We start from the raw sequence: 19554 nt of genomic DNA, 5'->3' as shown, positions 1-19554 counted from the left end.
GCTGTGGCTTATTAAACTGATTGTTCGGTAATTTTCACATCTGTCAACACCTGCTTTCTTTGGGATTGGAATTATTACATTCTTCTTAAAGTCTGAGGGTATTTCGCCTGTTTCATACATCTTGCTCACCAGATGGTAGAGTTTTGTCATGACTGGCTCTCCCGAGGCCATCAGTAGTTCTAATGGAATGTTGTCTACTCCCGGGGCCTTGTTTTGACTCAGGTCTTTCAGTGCTCTGTCAAACTCTTCACGCAGTATCTTATCTCCCATTTCATCTTCATCTACATCCTCTTCCATTTCCATAATATTGTCCTCAAGTACATCGCCCTTGTATAAACCCTCTATATACTCCTTCCACCTTTCTGCTTTCCCTTCTTTGCTTAGAACTGGGTTGCCATCTGAGCTCTTGATATTCATACAAGTGGTTCTCTTCTCTCCAAAGGTCTCTTTAATTTTCCTGTAGGCAGTATCTATCTTACCCCTAGTGAGACAAGCCTCTACATCCTTACATTTGTCCTCTAGCCATCTCTGCTTAGCCATTTTGCACTTCCTGTCGATTTCATTTTTGAGACGTTTGTATTCCTTTTTGCCTGCTTCATTTACTGCATTTTTATATTTTCTCCTTTCATCAATTAAATTCAATATTTCTTCTGTTACCCAAGGATTTCTATTAGCCCGCGTCTTTTTACCTACTTGATCCTCTGCTGCCTTCACCACTTCATCCCTCAGAGCTACCCATTCTTCTTCTACTGTATTTCTTTCCCCCATTCCAGTCAATTGTTCCCTAATGCTCTCCCTGAAACTCTCTACAACCTCTGGTTCTTTCAGTTTATCCAGGTCCCATCTCCTTAAATTCCCACCTTTTTGCAGTTTCTTCAGTTTCAATCTGCAGTTCATAACCAATAGATTGTGGTCAGAATCTACATCTGCCCCAGGAAATGTCTTACAACTTAAAACCTGGTTCCTAAATCTCTGTCTTACCATTATATAATCTATCTGAAACCTGTCAGTATCTCCAGGCTTCTTCCATGTATACAGCCTCCTTTCATGATTCTTGAACCAAGTGTTAGCTATGATTAAGTTATGCTCTGTGCAAAATTCTACAAGGCGGCTTCCTCTTTCATTCCTTCCCCCCAATCCATATTCACCTACTATGTTTCCTTCTCTCCCTTTTCCTACTGACGAATTCCAGTCACCCATGACTATTAAATTTTCGTCTCCCTTCATTACCTGAATAATTTCTTTTATCTCGTCATACATTTCATCTATTTCTTCGTCATCTGCAGAGCTAGTTGGCATATAAACTTGTACTACTGTAGTAGGCATGGGCTTTGTGTCTATCTTGGCCACAATAATGCGTTCACTATGCTGTTTGTAGTAGCTAACCCGCACTCCTATTTTTTTATTCATTATTAAACCTACTCCTGCATTACCCCTATTTGATTTTGTATTTATAACCCTGTAATCACCTGACCAAAAGTCTTGTTCCTCCTGCCACCGAACTTCACTAATTCCCACTATATCTAACTTTAACCTATCCATCTCCCTTTTTAAATTTTCTAACCTACCTGCCCGATTAAGTGATCTGACATTCCACGCTCCGATCCGTAGAATGCCAGTTTTCTTTCTCCTGATAACGACGTCCTCTTGAGTAGTCCCCGCCCGGAGATCCGAATGGGGGACTATTTTACCTCCGGAATATTTTACCCAAGAGGACGCCATCATCATTTAATCATACAGTAGAGCTGCATGTCCTCGGGAAAAATTACGGCTGTAGTTTCCCCTTGCTTTCAGCCGTTCGCAGTACCAGCACAGCAAGGCCGTTTTGGTTAATGTTACAAGGCCAGATCAGTCAATCATCCAGACTGTTGCCCCTGCAACTACTGAAAAGGCTGCTGCCCCTCTTCAGGAACCACATGTTTGTCTGGCCTCTCAACAGATACCCCTCCGTTGTGGTTGCACCTACGGTACGGCCATCTGTATCGCTGAGGCACGCAAGCCTCCCCACCAACGGCAAGGTCCATGGTTCATGGGGGGAAGTGAATCCTATAATAGAGAATCCAAGATATGGGATAGGAATGGAAACAAAAGTCGATTTTCATCTTTTAATCTTTTAGCACATTTTGTGACTCATGGCTATGGGCTAACACAGGAAGTGAAAGGGAGTCTTACCCAAGAAATAAAGAACATGAGAAAAGATATCAAAATGTTGGAGGAGAAAATGAAATGCAGTTCAAAAGATTTTAAGGAAAAGAAGGAAAAACTCGAGTATAGAGTGGATTGAGGACACAAATAGCCATAACATGGATGCAACCACAACGGAAGGGTATCTGTCGATAGGCCTGACTAAGGTACCGACCTTGAAGAGGGGCAGCAGCCATTTCGTAGTTCCAAGGGCAGGATGGATGACTGACCTAATCATCCAACATTAGCCAACAATGATATCGTATGCTGATACTGCGAAGGGCTCTAAGCAAGAAGGAAAATTACGTCTGCTACTTTTCTCGAGTGCATGCAGCTCTACTTTACAGCATCCTGTTGGGTAAAATATGTTGTCATGAGAAAAGAAAAAAACTGGCCTCTACCGGATGGAGTAACATAGGAAATATTTAAAAAAATTGAACTTCTGTGCATGATTAGACGGAATGACCCATTACTGTTTTATTACACGATGGCTGGGCAGTCACGGCAAACAGTCATATCCACTAAAGTCTGGGAGTATAGCTGCAGAGCGATTTGTGATGGAATGATATGCTACTAACTGTTAAGTCCTCAGAAGTGCACTCATGCACCAAAGAAACTGGTATAGGCATGCTTATTCATATATATAGATATGTAAACAGACAGAATATGGCGCTGTGATGGGCAACGCCTGTATAAGACAAGTGTATGCCGCTGTTGTTAGAGCAGTTACTGCTGCTCCAAGGGCAAGATACCAAGCTTTAAGTGAGTTTCAACGTGGTCTTACAGTCGGCGCACGAGCGATGGTACACAGTATCTCCAGGGTAGCAGTGAGTGGGGATTTTCCTGTACGATCATTTCACGAGTGTACCGTGAATATCAGAAATCCGGTAAAACATCAAATCTCCGACTTCGCTGCGGCCGGAAAAAGACTCTGCAAGAACGGTACCAACGACGACTGAAGAGAAACGTTCAATGTGGCAGAAGTGCAACCTTTCTCTTGTGGACACCACACTCCCCAAACATTACCATTATTGAAAATATCTGGATTCCCTGGCAACATGCTGTTCAGAAGAGATCTCCACCCCCTCGTGCTCTTACGGATTTACAGACGGCCCTGCAGGATTCATGGTGTCAGTTCTCTCCAGCACTACTTTAGACATTCGTCGAGTCCATGCCACGTCGTATTGCGACACTTCTGCGTGCTCACGGTAGTCCTACATGATATTAAGCGGATATACCAATTTCTTTGGCTTTTCAATGTATATAGCTTTATTACTCAGAACGCAAATACAATTACACAGTGCAGTTCATACAATACGTATTATCTTGTTGTGAGTAACGCACGCACAAGCTGAAAAAGGTGCCCAGGCAGCCAAGACCAATACAACTTTATTGTTAGAGAGAAATGGACATTGACGAGAGCAGTAGAGACACCTACTTAGTGAAGAAAAACGTAAAGATCGTCCTTTACAAAGTAACCAATACGATAATGTTCTGGAAGGTACAAACTGAGCACTCAGTCTGTCACGATTGGGAAAAGGACGGTGTGCTGCACCTGAAGGAATACAATCACGGCACTTTATAACACTCCTAACTGCTACTACTATACCATAACCTCGAAACTGGAGGCAGTTTGCAAACAGAATTATTATGTTAGGTTAATAATGGTATAAAGTAACAGAACGGTGTTACACTCTGAGAGGAATTTTGCTAGGTTAACCGTGTTGTACCTAACAGGAATGGCTTATCGGAATGAAAGTCAGAATTACGTAAATGTTTGAACAGTAACAAACAAAATTTTGCCTATCTGTACTGTTCAATTGATAAAGAAAACGGTCGCCAGCCAAATTAGGCAAGAGAAAGATTAACGTTCTCGTTTAAGAAAGTAGATATAAGTAACTATAATGGACAAACACAACCTAGACTTAGCCACACGCGAGTGCAATGAACTCTGACACACACACACATATGTTTTAAGATTGAAGCTAACAGTTAGAGCAGCACAAACTTTTTGCAAAATTATAACGTGTACCGAAACACACTATTACTTTCAGGGCTTACACAAAGTGAATGGTCTTTATAACATTACTATTAATATGCACTTCTAATACACAAGAGAGACAAACACTTAGCAATCATGAACATATAGTTTTCTACTATTGCAGTTTCCCACTTTTACTACAGCGAAACACAATGTTGACAAAATTGCAAGAAACTGACTCACCTTTTAGAATTTACCACAGACAACAATGTGATCATTTACTTTATAAGCCTCAGTCTTAAGAACTTTTAATTTTGAAGTTGGCAACAGCACTCTAGTAAGCAGTTTTAATAGGAATATTTTCAACAAACAACATTTACTTTAACTGTCTCTATTGCCACATTAACTTTAACTTTCTTTTTACTAAGTTCAAGAGGCATTAATTAGCAAAACTCTAGGCTTTAATTTCTTTTAGTAAGGACACTCGGATATTACTTTAGCTCAAACGGGGAGGAACCTGAGAGGTGTTATGATGAGGAAAAAAAATCAGGGTAGGTACATAAATTCAGATATAAATTACCTTATATTTGAGCACATTAGCACATCCATTAAGCTGATCCTTCACTGTACATCATTATAGTATTACGTTGCAATGATTGCGCAATGTGGTGGCAACTGCATGTTGGTAGGTGGAAATGCAGGTAGAATTGCTGGACTGTGACATTTCTTGGTGGCGATGATTGATACAAAATCCAGAATAGTTCCAGCTATTTATCCATCCATCCGAGGCATTGGAAAGCTGCAGGAAAAGCCTCTCTCGGAATCAGCACAATATGCATCTTTTACATGGCAGTGCACGGACTTGTAGCTCGTCTCCTACTGCTGGCTCGTCCCCGACTGCTGGCTCGCCCCCGACTGACTATCAGTTCCACCTTTTCCACCTAGGCCAACCACAATTTGCGCGCGCTACATAGTTCCGTTCCCGAGGGAACCACTACACCATTTACATACAAACTAACTAAGAACCCTAAGTGAGGATCAGCAATTTACATAACAGCAAACAAATACATTAAATAAAACAGAACATTTTCACATTTTGACACTTCTACAAAAAATTATTCACACAAAAGTACAATTATATACAGTAAGTTTTGTTCCCTCCAAATGGGACAAAGAATTTTAAATTACAGATACACTACTTTGCATAGAATCAAACCACGACATCAAAGTTTTAACAAAGAAAAGAGTATACAGTTTTGTGTTATCTATTCAATCAAAAACATTTACAGGTTCTTAACGATGTAACATTAAATGAAACAAAAGTAAAATAAATCCGTACAGCATAAGAGCTATGGTGTTACAACTTCCGAAGTCAAACGTCGATGTCCAGGCTGGGACTCTCACTGACTGGCGTTCTATAAAGGCCGTCTGGTAGAGGAATGCCGGGAAATAGCCTCGTTTCACGTGGCTCGCGGATGCGACCTAGTGACGGCTCATTGGGCGACTTGCAGGTGTCCTGACAAGGTGGCAACCTGCAATACTGTGTTGTGTGGCTTGTGGCTGAATCGTAATGCACCATCCGCACGCCATACTATATCCTGGCAAATCGTCCAAGAACAGGTCCCTAAACACTGCCAAAGTAGTCGTAAAAAAGCTACCGGCTGCAGCGCTGAGAGCTGCATTCGTTGGCTGTACCGCAGCGATCTCGCAGGCAATAAACGATGCAACGTGCACGCCGGCGCGGCGGCGTCGTGGCAGCGAACTTTCCGTCTTGCCGTGTCCTGCAGCGGCCTGCTCACGTGGTGCCACATTTGACCTCCACCGGGGTGCGACACTGACACGCCGGACCTCGCTTTCCAGACCCGCGTCGTCTTCGGATATACAAAATAAGAGCGAAGGGTCTAGAAAGGAAGGAGGGAACGAAATGAAACTTCGCGGGTTGAGAGCGTATTTGATGTTATTTCAGTGATTACAAATGGTTCAAATGGCTCTGAGCACTATGGGACTTAACTTCTGAGGTCATCAGTCCCCTAGAACTTAGAACTACTTAAACCTAACGAACTAAGGACATCATACACACCCATTCCCGAGGCAGGATTCGAACCTGCGACCGTAGCGGTCGCGCGGTTCCAGACTGTAGCACCTAGAATCGCTCGGCCGGCAGGGATTACAAAATCGAGCCAAATTTACAAAAAACTTTACAGTACAAGCTCACTTACCACTATTACTTCTATTCACTACTGAAGAAATTAATTTATTTTCAATTTTTTATTTTAATTATTTTTTTTTTTTTTTTTTTTTTTTTTTTTTTTTTTTTTTTTTTTTTTTGCTGTTTCGTCTGTCGCCGTTGCATTAATTTGCAATTGTAGCTGCAGTGGTTACCAGTTTCGGGCTGACACGCCTATTTTCAAACCACTACATGTACGACTAGCTACGGTTTATAACAATGTGTGTGGTGTGAGAATGAGCGTGAAAGCCCGAAACAGGTAACCTTTGAAGCAAAAATTATACATTAATGGAACTGAGACGGACGAAATACAAAAACCATTCCTTCACAAATGTTCTATGAAGGATGTACCTGTGGATCCTCCTGGCCATGAGATTAACTCAGTATCACGTAAACTGTTCAGAGATACCTTGCACGTGTGGACTAGCATTATCCTGTTGAAAATTGACACCACGATACTGTCACATGAGAGACGACACGTAAGGACGCAGGATGTCGATGACATTCCGTTGGGTTGTCACAGTTCCCTCGCTCACTATCACCCGTGACCTGAAGTCAAACCTAACAGGTCCCCACACCACGACGGCTGTGCCTCTCCAGAACATTGCAAGAACTGGACCTCTTTCCAGATCCCCGCGGTCCCGCCGATGATCATCATCCAGGGTACTACAGAACTACGATTCTTCACTGAATACGACGCGACGCCGTTCATCAGCAGTCTATGCTTCCCTTTCACGGCACTATACCAAACGCAGCCATTTGTTTTGTAATGTTACCAGCAGCCTCTGAATGGGCTTCTGTTAATCTCTGATCAATAGTGCGGGATGACACAGAATGTTGTAGGGAGTCCATCAATTGTTTTCCAATGGCGAGAGCAGATGTGAAGCGGTTACATTGTGCTCGGTGGACAATACAGCGATCCTCCGTCGTGGTAGTGAGACGTGGTCGACCGGTACTTTGACGATGAGAACGTCTGCTCTCTCGTACCCATGCAGTCGAACATGGGTCACTGTCACTTCCGAATGCCCCACGAAACCGATATTGTACGGCTCAAAGAGGTGACCAAATGGAGAGGTACAATGACGCCCCTTTTAAACTTTTTCATGTGATGATAAAGCTCTCTCACACGAGTACGCGCCATTTCCGTGTCCTCCACACTGATTATTCAGTAAATGATGCTGTTCATGGCCCTTATATACCCTTCAAGGCCTGTCAGCAACGTTAAACATGAACAAAACTAGTGCATTCTCGTGACTACCTGCAATCATTTACATACCCGCCGATGGTGTGTACGTTTAAGAACACTACACTAACATCCGACCATTTCTTCTGGGTGCTGCATTGCTGCATATTTTTGTCAGACTCTGTAGTTCAACAAAATAAAACCAATCGTAGGAACGTCTGACGACCGACTGAGATTCATTGGAAGAAACCTCATGATATGTAAATCATAATGATGAGGGCTTACAGAACCCTCCGTGCCCAGTACTTATGTATTACGACTACACAACTGCAGAACGATCACTGGAAGCAGGAACAACAGTAAAATACATGGGAGTATGCGAACAGAGAAATTTTAGAGGGGAACAACTAAGTAAAAACTAATCGCAGGTAATGCGGAAACCAGACAGATTCATTGGAGGAAACTTCAGGAATTGTGATCCATCCACGAAGAAGGTAGCGTACACAACCCTCGTTGAACATAGCTCGTTTGTCTGGAATCTGGCTGGAAGCCGAAGATTTCCTAGCGATTGGAAGAAAGCGTATGTTACACCGGTTCTCGAGAAGGATCCAGGCCAGGCTCACGAAATTATGGCGTATAATGCTATCGTTGGTATGCTGTAAAATTATGGAACACGTGTTATGCTGTCGTATTACGAGATTCCTACAGACACAAACTCTGCACCTTAGGGATCAACATGGGTTCCGAAAACAACGACTGTAAGAAACACAGCTTAATATGTTCGTCCACAAGACGCAGAAAACAGTAGATACCGGCGCCCAGGTTGATTCCGTTTTGCTATATTTTCGGAAGGCGTTCGAAAGGAACGCCACCTACTGGGCAAACTAAGAGCGTTCGAAATATCAGACCAACTGTGCGACTAGCGAACAAAACACAGCATGTCATTCTAAACGGAGACAAACGTCCAAGAGTTATAATTTCGGTTGCATCCCAAGGCACTGTTACAGAAGGATTGCTTTATACAATATCTACAACAACAAAAATGTATGTCCATGCACACAAAAATCAAGCATTAATACACTGTTATCAAACTTGAAGTCTTATACACTTGCCTGAAACGCTTAAACTCCACAGAAAAAGTGATCTGGAAAACTTCCTAAAAGAAGAACGCGAACTTCTGGAGATACTCATCCCCAAGTGATCAGAAAACGGACACAGATTACAACAAAAAAAAAGGAAAAACCATCGAATCTTGCAGTAAACGTCAGAAATATAAGATTGAAATTTTGTGGGTATGTCCACGGACCCCAAATAACATGTCTGATTTCCAAAATAGCAACGTACATAGAACAACTCAGAACTATACCCTGAATCCAGCCGGCCATAAAGGAGTTAGATAAAACTCTTGTAAGACTGTTATACATTTTCAACGGAATTTTACACAGAAGTAGCAAATGGGAAGTACTACCGAGAATGAAGTGACCAGAATCAAATTTTCTCCGTTTTAAAGCCATTTCATTTCGAACAGAGCACTCGAGCTTTGGATGGTTATCCCCACCATCGTCGACAGGAGCAAAAACCACTGACTTCCGGGGCTGTTAAGGTTTTTGGCTTATGTAGGCATAAGTGCAGCATCTCGCATCAATCAGAGGCGGCCGAAACGACGCGCGGCGGAAGGTGAGCTGGGCAGCTCACTGCAGCTCCGGCCCGCCGCAGGAGCCAGTAACGTCAAGAGGCGCGAGGGGACGGCGTCAGGTTAGGGACTGTCGCTCTCTCTTCCCTACAAACGCCGAGCATTCGCCTTTGCCTTCTTTCTATATCCAAACCCAGAACCCACGCCCTACTCAGTAAATGCACCTTGCCTCTGTTAAAATTGTTGCTACGTATATTAATCTCGGGGGCCTCCTTAATACCGAAATCCCAGTGTGGTGACGCATGATTCAAAATTCTCGTCTTTTCAAATTACGCATTACATTTTTCAGGCAACGTTCAGCTACGACCCACTTCTCCGTTGTTTGTTTAATAAATCGCGTTTGCTCAACCCAACACTCAGCTGCAGTGCACATACACTGAAAAGCCAAAGAAACTGGTACACCTGCATAATATAGTGTAGGGCCCCCGAGAGCACGCAGAAATACCGCAGCACAACGTGGATGGACTCGACCAACGTCTGAAGTAGTGTTGGAGGGAACTTACGCCATGAATCCTGCAGGGCTGTCCATAAATCCGTGAGAGTACGAGGGGCTGGAGATCTCTTCCGAACAGCACGGTACAAGGCATCCAATATATGCTCAATAATGTTCTTGTCTGGAGTGTCTGGTGGCCAGAGGAAGTGTTTAAACTCAGCAGAGTGTTCCTGCAGCCACACAGTAAAAATTCTGGAAGGGTGGGGTGTCGCATTGTACTGCTTGAATTGCTCAAGTCCGTCGGAATGCACAATGGAGGTGCATGGATGTAGGTGATCAGACAGGATGCTTACGTACGTGTCACATGTCAGGCTCATATTCGGACATATCAGGGGTTCCGCATCACTCCAACTACACACGCCCCACACCATTACAGAACCTCCACCAGCTTAAACAGTCCCCTGCTGACATGCATGGATTCATGAGGTTGGCTCCATACCCGTACACGACCATCCGCTCGATATAATTTGAAAACGAGACTCGTCCGAGAAGGAAACGTGTTTCCAGTCATCGACAGTCCAATTTCGGTGATGACGGGCCCAAACGAGGAGTAAAGCTTCGTGTCGTGCAGTCATCAAGGGTACACGAGTGGGCCTTCGGCTCCGGAAGCCCATATCGATGATGTGTCGCAGAATGTTTCGCAAGCTGACACTTGTTGATAGCCCAGCATTTAAATCTGCAGCAATTTACGAAAGGGTTGCACTTCTGTCATGTTGAACGATTGTCTTCAGTGGTCGTTGGTCCCGTTCTTGCAGGATCTTTTTCCGGCTGCAGCGATGTCGGAGATTTGATGTTTTACCAGATTCCTCATATTCACGGTACACTTGTGAAATGGTCGTACGGGAAAGTACCCACTTCATCGCTACCTCGGTGGTGATGTGTCCCATGTCTCGTGCGCCGACTATCAACACCACGTTCCAACTCACTTAAATGTTGATAAACTGCCATTGTAGCAGCAGTAACCGATCTAACAACTGCGCCACACACTTGTTATCTTATATAGGCGTTGCCGACCGCAGCGCCTTACTCTGGCTGTTTAAATATCTCTGTGTTTGAATACTCAGGCCCTTACCAGTTTCTTTGGGACTTCTGTGTAGTTTGACCTATACAGATGTTGCTGCATTCGCAGGAGATACCACACACACCGGATACCAGAAGAGCTGAATCGCCTTTAACGGGGTATACTGTATCTCTTATATTGATGGCGGGCCGGAACACTGAGCCATGTCTGCAAAACGCGTCCTACCTCGCTGCTAGTTCCCCAAGAATGCAGTCGCCTTGGCCTCTTCCGCAGATTCACAAGGCGAAAGAGGTTGCAGTGTCTCCACTGCTATAACCATTCTCTCAGAACGAGCGTCTCAAATCCTACAGTTCAGACTGGAGGTGGTCGTCTTCGGAAATAATCATCCCTTTATGCACTAAAGTGTTCATGGCCGCTTTCTAGTGTACAGGGTAACGAAAACTATCAGCGTTCATGCATCGATCAATGTACATTGGTTTGCTGTAAACTGAATTTCCAAGCCAACCTCCTGCCTTTCGCTCAACTAAAACATCGATGTATGGTAACTTGCCATCATTCTCCATTTCGTTAGTAAATTTAATGTTGGGGTGAACAACGATCTTGCGACCGACGAACAATGGATTTTCACCGTGAGGGCATATCAGGAAGGCGTCATTAACGTACCTCAGGAAGCAAGACGGATGCAACTCCGCAGAGTTCACAAGTCATCGCCAGACGAGGGACAAAGTGGTTTGAAGAAAGAAACAGTATCTGCGGAGAAAAATGTGACCTCGGAAACACTAAAGACTGAAACACAGTAGCTCTGCGTGACCTGATAGGGTCCAATCACACGTATTAAATAAATAAATGACGTAGTAGATAACATCGGAAGTTCGACGAGTCTTTTCGTCGAAGATGTTGTTGCATACCAAAACGTCTCAACGCTACAAAATTGCAGCAAAGTGCAGGAAGACCAACAGAGGATAGATGCTTGCTGTTGGGATTGGCAGCTGACCCTCAACATAAAAAATGTATCTTATTGGGCGTATGTAGGCATCAAAAACCATTATTGATACTTCCATGATTGACGATTGCAGAACAATCACTTGCAACACTCATATTCATAAAATGCACTCACGAACGAATCATCCGAATGGGACGGTGTTCGGCAAACTGGCGTACATGCACTGACGAACAAGCAGTTATTCGTGTTGGAATTGATTGATACATTTGTTGGATGTCCTTCTGGGGGATCTTGTGCCAAATCCGATGCAATTGGCACGTTAGATATTCAAAATGACTAGGTGGTGGAGGGCCCTTCCCGTAACACCATAAAGCTACAAAAGTTACCAATTGGGGAGAGATTCGGCGACCTTTCTGGTGAATGTAGGGTTTGGCAAGCACGAAGACAAGCAATAGAAACTCTCACCGGAGTGCGGGTGGGCATTATGTTGCTAAAATGTAATTCCGGGATGGCTTGACATGGAGGATAACGAAACGGTGCGCAAAATGTCGTCGACTTGCCGCTATACTGTAAGAGTACCGTGGGTAACAACCAAAGGTTTTTCTGCTACGAAAAGAAATGGCACCCCAAACCATTACTCGTAACTGTCGGGCAGTACGGCGGGCTAAAGTAGGGGTGGTATCCCACTTCCGTTTGGGGCGTCATGAGACACGTCTATGTTGGTCATTTGGGCATATTTTGAAGCAGGACTTATCACTAAGGACAACTCCACTCCAGTGAATGAGATTCCAGACCGAAGAGGCGTCTGGAGACGCCCTGGACAGCGGTAGGATACCAACCTGACAGTCACCCACCATACGGCCCGCCAACGAGAAGTGATCTGGGGTGCCATTTTATTTCATGGCAGGACCATTTTGGTTGCTGTCAATGGCACCCTTACAGCACAGCCGTACGTCGATGGTATTCTATACCTCGTTTTGTTGCCCTTCGTAGCAAGCCATCCTGCGTTTCGATTTCAGCAAATTAATGTCTGCCCACATGGTGAGTGTTTCTACTGCTTGTCTTCGTGCGTGCTAAACTCTACCTTAGCCAGCAAGGTCGCCGGATCTCTCCCCAGTTCAGAACGTTTGAAGCATTGTAGGCAGGGTCCTTCAAACAGCTCGGGATCTTGACGACCTAACGCGCCAGTTGGACCGAATGTGGCATAATATAGTCAGGATGACAGCCAACAACTCTATCAATCAATGCTAAGCCGAATAGTAGACCAACGCGCTACTCTCTTTTTCAATTTGTGAAGCTCTTTCTCTTGAATAAATCATCAATTTTTTCTGAAATTGTAATTATTTGATTGTCTGTACAGGTACATCACATCTACCGACTTCCGTCCTATCTCCCCCCCCCCCCACTCTCTCTCTCTCTCTCTCTCTCTCTCTCTCTCTCTCTCACTCTCTCTAATTGAATAGAACCTGGGAGAATGTGGTCCATCCACAAAGGGAGTAGATCAAAAACCCTCGTTCGACCAATACTTGGGTACTGTTCGTCAGTTTGGTATCCGTACCAAAAAGGGCTGATAGAGGAAACAGAGAAGATACAAAGAAGAGCAGCGCGTTTCGTCATGTGTTGGCGTGTTAGGCAAAACCTGCCAGCTGCAGTGGCAGGCTCTGCAAGAGGGGTGTTGTGCGCCACGTTGTGGCTTACTGTGAAAATTCCAAGAGCAGATGCTCGTAGAACAGTAAATCAAAAATTTTGCTCCTCCTTTGCATACTTTCTAAAAAAGACCCTGAAGGTAAACTTAGAAAGACTCGAATTCAAATGGACACTTACGAACAGTCGTTCTCCCAGCAAACTATTCGCGATTAAATCAGGAAAGGAGGGGTAGGTATAGTGTTCTGCACCACGCATCGTCAGATGGTTTGAGCTGTGTAGATCAGGATGAGCAAGGCCGAGAGTGATCAGTATGCTGTTTCGATATGAAACCGGAAACGCGATATAATATCTTTGCCCGTTGCTAAGCAACCGCCCTTTCGCGTCTCAATAGGAGGCAAGCGCCCTCCATGCTGCGCTAACTTAACGCCGGTCCGCCTGAGCTGACTCTCAGTCAATTACCGCCGATAACTCGAAGATGGCCGTCCAATGATAAGTGTGTGTAGTTGTGTCGGAGGTGGACGTTATGGGCAACTGTCGAAACTGAATATCACTTTAAGCGAGAGTGTATGTTGCCATCCTGTCATATTGGATGATAGAGAATCACAGAACTCTGATTTGGTAGAAGATATCCTTAATAATTCGTGTATTATACAGAAACCACAGACAAAATAAGATTACAGATTGTTTGATGTTCTTGTTTGATAAGTGCCCTAATGTGGAAGTTGCATGAGTTGCTATTCAGAGCTATCAGGAGTGAAGTAGCGTTTTTTATACACACATCAAAAAAGTTTTGCATCAGCCCCGTTCCCAGAACTCCTGAAGACAAACGTTCACTGTGGATATTGTATCACAGGAACACTCCCTTTGACTGTTCAGAGATGTCACTAAACGTGCCCAAAGACGTAAACAGCCATGCATGAGCAGCGCCTATTAGACGGAGGGGGTCCGACAGCCGATCAGTTCCAGTTATTCCACCAGGAAGGAGGTACACGGCTCGCACTGTCTGTAGTTCAACCATGTCTAGACGGTCAATACCGCGGTTCGATCGCGTCCGCATTGTTACTTTGTGCCAGGAAGGGCTCTCAACAAAGCAAGTGCGCAGGCGTCTCGGAGTGAACCAAAGCGATGTTGTTCGGACATGGAGGAGATACAGAGAGACAGGAACTGTCAATGACATGCCTCGCTCAGGCCATCCAAGGGCTACTACTGCAGTAGTTGACCACTGCCTACGGATTATGGGTCGGAGGAGTCCTGACAGCAATGCCACCATGTAGAATAATGCTTTTCGTGCAGCCACAGGACGTATTGTTACGACTCAAACTGTGCACAATAGGCTGCATGATGCGCAACTGCACTCCCGACATCCATGGCGAGGTCCATCTTTGCAACCACGACACAATGAAGCGCGGTACAACTGGCCCAACAGCATGCCGAATGGACCGCTGAGGATTGGCATCACATTCTCTTCACCGATGAGCGTCGCAAATGCCTTCAACCAGACAATCGTCGGAGACGTGATTGGAGGTAACCCAGTCAGACTGAACGCCTTAGACACACTGTCCAGCGAGTGCAGTAAGGTGGAGGTTCCCTACTGTTTTGGGGTGGCATTATGTGGGGCCGACGTACGCCACTGGTGGTCATGGAAGGCGCCGTAACGGCTGTATGATACGTGAATGCAACCATATCGGCAGCATATTGGCGAGGCATTCGTCTTCATGGAAGACAATTCGCATCCACATTGTGCACATCTGATGGCTAGAGTGGCTAGAATGTTCTCCAGGCATGAACCCTATCGAACATGCCTGGGATAGATTGAAAAGGGCTGTTTACGGACGACGTGAGCCACCAACCACTCTGAGGAATCTACGCCGAATCGCCATTGAGGAATGGGACAATCTGGACCAACAGTGCCTTGATGAACTTGTGGATAGCATTTCACGACAAATAAGGCATGCATCAATGCAATAGGACGTGATACTGGGTATTACAGGTATCGGTGTGTACAGCAACATGGACCACCACCACTGAAGGTCTCGCTGTATGGTGGTACAACATGCAATGTGTGGTTTTCATGAGCTATAAAAATGGCGGAAATGATGGTTATGTTGATCTCTATTCCGATTTTCTGTTCTGGTTCCGGAACTCTCGGGACCGAGGTAATGCATAACTTTTTTTTGTGTGTGTACTATGTGCTTCAGGCTTAAGTTAACGTAGGTGTTATTTAAAGATTTTTATCCTGTGGGTTAACATATATGGTAAGACATTCTATCGCACATTTACTTCACTCTGTTAGCTGTAAGCCTCATTGGTAATTTATGTGTATTATCTGATTTGGTCTTGTAATTTATTATGCACTCAGGATTAACGTTTTATTTGGAGTAACGTGAGCGTTCTGGTCCAAATTTTATTTGTAAATCCGTTGTGGAACTAGCCTTCGTTATCTCAAGTCATTTATATTGCTAAAGGTTTCTGTCTGTCTATGCTACAGTTACTCTTGACTGTTGGGTTTGAGCCTGGCTTGTAATCTACCAGTGTTTTTTGTGTTGGCTTTGCGTAATTTATTTTGGTACTAAGGGTTGATTTTACTGCTTGTTGCTGTAGCCAAGTGTGCTTTGTTCTGTAAATTTTATCTATAGGCTCGTTACCGTTGTCCATTTATTTCACATGTTTTTATAGTGGCTTATTGCCTGTTCCGATCGGATATCTAACTATTTATTGAAAGTGAATGCATCTGTTACCTGAAATAATTTTCTCTGTGTTCTAGAAATACACGAACTGCTACTGTGCTTTATCCAAATTGTACTGAAGCACAACCACCAAACTGGGTTGAAGCTCTACGAAATTCTGTGATTTGCCATTACAATTTCTAATTCCAAATCTGCATTGTTGTTTTGGTTATATTCATTTGAGTTTCTCAAATTTAACATGTTAAAGCTGTACATAATAACTATTTGGGGTTCCTTTTAAAATAAATTTGCCTTTTTTCAGTTTAGGTGTTAAGTTCTTTCTGACCTGGATTCTTACCACTACCATCTCCTCTCTTGCTGAAGTATTTCATTGACACACAAAGCAGTATTCCAGTCGTCAGTGTAATTGAAGCTCTTGCTTTCCAACAGAGGGGGTACATCTAAATCAATTACTCGTCAGTATTTATATGGTACTGTTTGCCTCTTACGTCACACAATGCTGAAACATGGAAGTGAAAACGTATCTGTTGCTTGTACCAGAATATAATCTCTCTCCAGCTCGTAGCTGACAGTTACTTTCCTCTTCCGAATGTTGGTGTACAAACAAAATAGAAATGAAAACTTATTGTTACGTGCGATAGGGAGGCAATGTTTATGTTACATAAATTCAGCTTGCGCTCAACAACACTGCTGCTCACTCACTCACACTCACACACACACACACACACACACACACACACACACACACACAAGTCCCTTATGAAGTGCAGCACCACTGCTGTTCCACATACGGCAAGTGCCAGAGGCTTCGGCTACCCGACGCGGCAGCTGTGGAATGCTCTCGCCACATACACACACACACACACACACACACACACACACACACACACACACACACACTTCTGCTGCTGCTGCTGCTGCTGCTGTGCGTGCGCCCGGCTTTTTTTAGAGGTACGCGTCACGCTGCGCGCTGGATTCACGCCGGCGCTCCTTTTGATGTCAATGGGACGCGTGCGGTGCAGCTGCGTGGGCAAACCGGCAGTCGCCCGCTCGATACTTCGACGAGGAGAGCATTGCCTACCGGCTCAGCGATACGCCTGTCACTTCTTTCGTGTTTTGCCCACTGTCCACGAACAATTATAAAAAAGTAATCATTGCCCTCGTTTTAATATCAAAACCAGGCACTAAATACCGATGGGATGGGATGACTGAAAAGATGCAGTATATCCTCGAGGACGAGTGACAGAAAGTGGTATAGCACGAACCCGCCGTGAAACGCTAAAGTTACCCTCTGAGAGGATTTTGAAGTTAGCCCGCGCGTGTATCTAATGAACAAGGGTATCGGACTATAATTTTGAATTTGATGAAATAACAGAAAAACCAAACGGGCTGTAATGTTGGGAGTTAACTAAAGTGGCAAAACCATAACGGAATAAAAAAAAGTAAACTGTCACCAGCCCAATTAGGCACATTAATTTGGAAATAAATATTTGAGAAAATTGAATATTGGTTATTGAAGTTACTGATGTTGAGATTTCCCTTTGAATAGCAAACAGGATACAAACTGATACAGTGCACTCCGTACTGTGTGTAGCAGCAGTTACCAATAGCACACACATCATGAAATTATGGCGAGCAAATTTGCACCAAACTCATACTAATGACAGCCACATCTGATTACCTAATCAAATACTGAAATATCACCGCATGAAGTGCAGCATTAAATTTGGACATCAGGGGCTTCTATCTTGACTGACATGAAATACACAAATAAAAATGAATAACATCATAAATACACTGTTTAATCTCCTCTACATGCAGCAGTTTTCATTAGAAACAATAATACTTCATACACTCGAGGTATGAATTAAAAAAACGCCTCCAGTCACAACTTTTCGTGCTTTATTCAGTACACGATGCATTTCGGATCCTGTGGTTCCACCTTCAGGTGTAATTTGTCTTAATACATGCTTTAGTTGTTCTCTTGAATGAGATGAAATACATATTCCTGTCACGTTAGGTCACGCATTTCGTAAGTCAAACGCAGAAAATATGTGCGAAGTGGTGGAAAAGATGAACAAATAAGTTTATGTGGTAAGTTTATAGACCTACTGTTCATCTTTTCCACTATTTCACACATATTATCCGCGTTTGACTTACGAAATTCGTGACCTAACGTCAAACCTTTTCGTGACAGGAATATGCATTTCATCTCATTCAGGAGAACAAATAAATCATATATTAAGACGAATTACACCTGAAGATAGACCCAAAGGGTCCGAAATGCATCGTGCACTGAATAAAACACGAAAAGGTGTGACTGAAGGCGTTTTTTAATTCATACCTCGAGTGTATTGCGTACAGTTACGTTTGAAGCTGCAAAATATGGATAAAATTAAAAAGGTGGAGAATATGATGAGGACCCATAACTAGTATGGTTCCACTAGTCAAAGCTCTTTGATTATTACAACAGTAAAGACTAACTCTAAAAGCTAATCATTCACTTCACTTGTAGTAGTTCATGAATTACTTTGCAGGACAATAAAATACAACACTGGGTTTAATTAGCTTCAAAAAAGGAACCTTTCATGATAAGTGTCAAAAATACACCTTTAAAATTGTGCGTAATTTTTCTTCTAACAATACTGTCTTAAATCTTTTCATTAAAGATTTGTATGTACTTCAACTTTAATTACCTGTGAAGCAGGAATCTTTGCAATATTGTTTACACAACCTTGCATTGTAGTCCTACAAAACTATATTTTATAATAAACTGAGGATAATCTAGCAAAAGCCTATCCAACTTCACTTTTGTAGTTTTAGCTTTAACTTTTACTACTCCTTTTACATTAGACAAAAAATCACTTTCAAACACATGAATGCAAGAATTGTTCATTTAAATCAGCATACACGGTTTCAGTAGCACTTAGGTGAGGGCCCTGCGTAGGTTCGTCATCAGGATTGAAAATATGGTTCCGGACACCAATTAATGTTTTATGCGATTATTATTGAAACAACACACAAATTAACTGGTCCGTGTCCATATACATTACTTAACTGAATGTAAGAATTGTTTGAAGCAGTGACGAAGATTGGTGGCAGATGCAATGGCGGCTAACTGTACTCACGGCTCTTGATGTACGAATGATCTGTAAAATCTCTCTTGGCGTCGGATTTTCAACATATTAGAGGCATTTCATTATGCCGTGAACACCAAGTAATGGCCAGATCCACATCCGAGGGAAATCCCTTATAATGCAGCTTTCAATAGTCCCTCTTAGCACTGTCGAAGTGTACCGTACTAAGGCTAGTCACATACTGCGTGTCGTTCACACAAAGGAGCCGCTCAGTTCGACCGCCAAACCCACCTTTTACTTTCGTGCCATGCCACTTCCATTGCGGAGGGACTTCCCTACAGCGTTTACATGTTACAAATACAAGCGCCCTAAGCATGAACCAGATTTTAACTAACATATTCTTTTTATAAAGATATTT

Source organism: Schistocerca cancellata, chromosome 2 (genome assembly GCF_023864275.1).
Source record: "Schistocerca cancellata isolate TAMUIC-IGC-003103 chromosome 2, iqSchCanc2.1, whole genome shotgun sequence".
Classification (NCBI taxonomy): Eukaryota; Metazoa; Arthropoda; class Insecta; order Orthoptera; family Acrididae; genus Schistocerca; species Schistocerca cancellata.
The sequence above is the reverse complement of the archived record's forward strand: the minus strand, read 5'-3'. Positions refer to the sequence as shown.